This window comes from Cucurbita maxima, unplaced genomic scaffold (assembly GCF_002738345.1).
Source record: "Cucurbita maxima cultivar Rimu unplaced genomic scaffold, Cmax_1.0 Cma_Scf00011, whole genome shotgun sequence".
Classification (NCBI taxonomy): Eukaryota; Viridiplantae; Streptophyta; class Magnoliopsida; order Cucurbitales; family Cucurbitaceae; genus Cucurbita; species Cucurbita maxima.
The window spans coordinates 1,491,062-1,493,734 of NW_019272027.1; the positions used below are offsets into that span (position 1 = coordinate 1,491,062).

The window sequence follows — 2,673 nt, forward strand, 5'->3', positions numbered from 1 at the left end:
GGGATGGTATGAATGAGAATATCATAATGAGTTCATGTGATTCAAAAATAATAATAATAATAATAATAACATTTGTCTAAGAGAATGAACAAGATGGGGTAGTTCCAAGAGATCACATCAAATTCACATAAGTTGATGTGTTGATTTATTAGTGAATAGAAAAAATGTTGTTCATTTCTTCATATTTTTATAATTTTGTAAAAAAAAAAAACGTGGAAATTCTTAATTCTCCAACCATGACCTCGAGTTAGGTTATGAAGAAATCATGTAATGAAAAAGGGGTCGAGACTATGCTACTAGAGGTTTTCAGGACCTAACTTTACCGTTAATGTTTTAAAGTTTCCTTTTATACCGCTCCTACCCTAATTTTCTTGTTCTAAATTAGCGACATTACTACAAACATGTTTGAAATAATATAAGCGAAAATTCATAATTTAACACTTATAAAGCAAGATACTTACCCATTTAATTTAAAAAAAATGAAATAACATAGTCTTTTTTAACATGAAATATAAAAAACTACCTATTAACTACTAAATGAAAAATAATGTATACTACTCCCTATCTTGACCTATATGGATTTCCAGTCTTTTCAGCATTCATCGTCATTTGTGTATGAGAGTTTTACTTTTACCTGAAAAATTATTCTTAAGTTAACTAATCAAAGTGGCGTAGCGGAAGCGTGGTGGGCCCATAACCCACAGGTCCGAAGATTGAAACTTGGCTCTAATATAGTAGTAACCTTTTGAGATGGTTCCTTTTCTTGGTATGCATGTGGTGACATCACTAATTTAGGCAAGAAAATAAAGGACGTAGCTTTTTGAAATGGTTGCTTTAGAGATTCTTCTTCCCGTAACTATTTCACTAATCTCATATTCTTGTAATGATATATGATAACAAGCTAGATCTCGTTGTCCTTGACGAGATGGAGTATCAAACCTAGTTATGTCCATGGAATCTTCTGAATTCAAGTTGAATGAAACCTTATTTGGATTAATCCGAGTATCACAAACTGTTGAGGATGAATGGATTGATGGGAAAAGACAAGTAAGTTGAGGATGTAGCCATACATTATTTGTGGTATCATCTTTGATCCGTTGAAGGTTAGATGAGAGTTAGATGAGTGAGAGAGAAGTAAACATTGTACTCTGAGAAAGGACTTCAAAACAAAGGTATTTATGGGCACTCAGTTTGTACCAAAATCTCTCTTCTTCTTCTTACTTTCTTTGGCCCTTTAATCATTTGATGATTCAAAAAACAAATGATTTTAAAAAACATAAATATATGGAATCCAATGCTTTTAATTAAACTCTTATTCGAGAGTTGTGAGATCCCAAATCGATTAAGAAGAAGAACGAAACATTTTTACAACGGTGTAAACATTTCTCTCTAGTAGATACGTTTTAAAAACCTTGAAGTGAACTCCAAAAGGAAAAACTCAAAGATGACAATAGCTAGGGCGGTGAAACTTGAGCTGTTACATTATTGATGTGAGATCTCACATAGGTTGGAAAGGAGAACGACGCATTCCTCACAAAGGTGTGAAAACCTTTCTCTAACCTATGCATTTTAAAACCTGATATGTAATGGACAAAACAGATAATATCTTCTAGTCACGGTTACCATTAATCTTTGAAACTATAAAAATGTCTTGGCTTACCAAATCTAAATGTGATTCCACTAACTCTGGAGCATACAAATTGTTACCAAAAGCCAGAAACCTTTCAAAGATTTGTCCTCCAAGTCCAAAGAACAAATACTCTAAGAACAACTCAAACAAAAACATGTTAATAAAATTTGTCTTGCAACACCATTCTCCAACAGGTTAATAAGAAGAAATGAAGAGAAACATGAGTAAAGTCCATTTTAAAGTGGTTGAGATAATAAGGGTAGTTGAATTCCAAAATAACTCAGAGAAGGTTCTGGTTGTTGTTTTCTTCCTTAGGGGCCCCGAAAGAATCCAGCCTTTGAAGAGTCAACTGTTCTCAGAGGAAGCAGCAAAGGTGTGTGCAGGCAGCCATGTCTGACTTTCTCAGACAAAATTCTGAGCATCTTTTTGACAGCCTACAATAATGAGACCCAAAACAATTAATTTCTTTCTCAGACAAAGCTTAGGCCATTTTTGTGCTAAGAAAGATTAAAAATCCATTGATGGCCTAAGAAACTGATGTTAAAGAAAGAGAAGTAAAAGGCAATTGCACGAGTACAAGAGGTAATAAAGATTTTGTGCAGAGAAATAATGGGAACTGCTTGGACAGTAAAAGTACAAAGTCGGAACCATGACCTGCAATGGCATAATAAAGAAGAGCTTCAATGGTTAAACATAAGGGAAGGTACAAAATTACTGCTCATAATTTAAAAGACTGTGAATGCAACTAAGATGCCAACATTCATTTATTTCGGGGCCTGGATGATTACAACATCATGAGGGCAACTCATTGCTCATTTAAGTAACTTTATGCTTTCAATTTTGACATTGTTATCAAGGGTTGTTGTCATTTGTCAGGTTGATCCAAAATGTTAGGTTTATTATATATATAGCCCAAGCCCACTTCTAGCCGATCCAAAACGTGTTTGCTCTAGGGAGAGATTTTTACACCCTTATAAAGAATGCTTCGTTCCTTTCTCCAACCGATATGGGACTCCCCCAATCCACCCCCCCCCCCCCCCCCC

The 2,673-nt window shown here is 34.6% G+C and overlaps 1 protein-coding gene across 2 annotated transcripts in view; it reads right to left on the reverse strand.

Moving 5' to 3' along the window:
* Nucleotides 1–1,726: 1,726 nt before the first annotated feature.
* LOC111486077 (DNA-directed RNA polymerases II, IV and V subunit 3-like) overlaps nt 1,727–2,673 on the reverse strand; it is a 10,020-nt gene continuing 9,073 nt past the window's right edge. For both annotated transcript variants that reach the window (XR_002718797.1, XM_023133084.1), the window contains one exon: nt 1,727–2,064. The gene's annotated coding sequence lies outside the window, so the exon portion shown is untranslated. The remainder of the gene's footprint in view (nt 2,065–2,673) is intronic.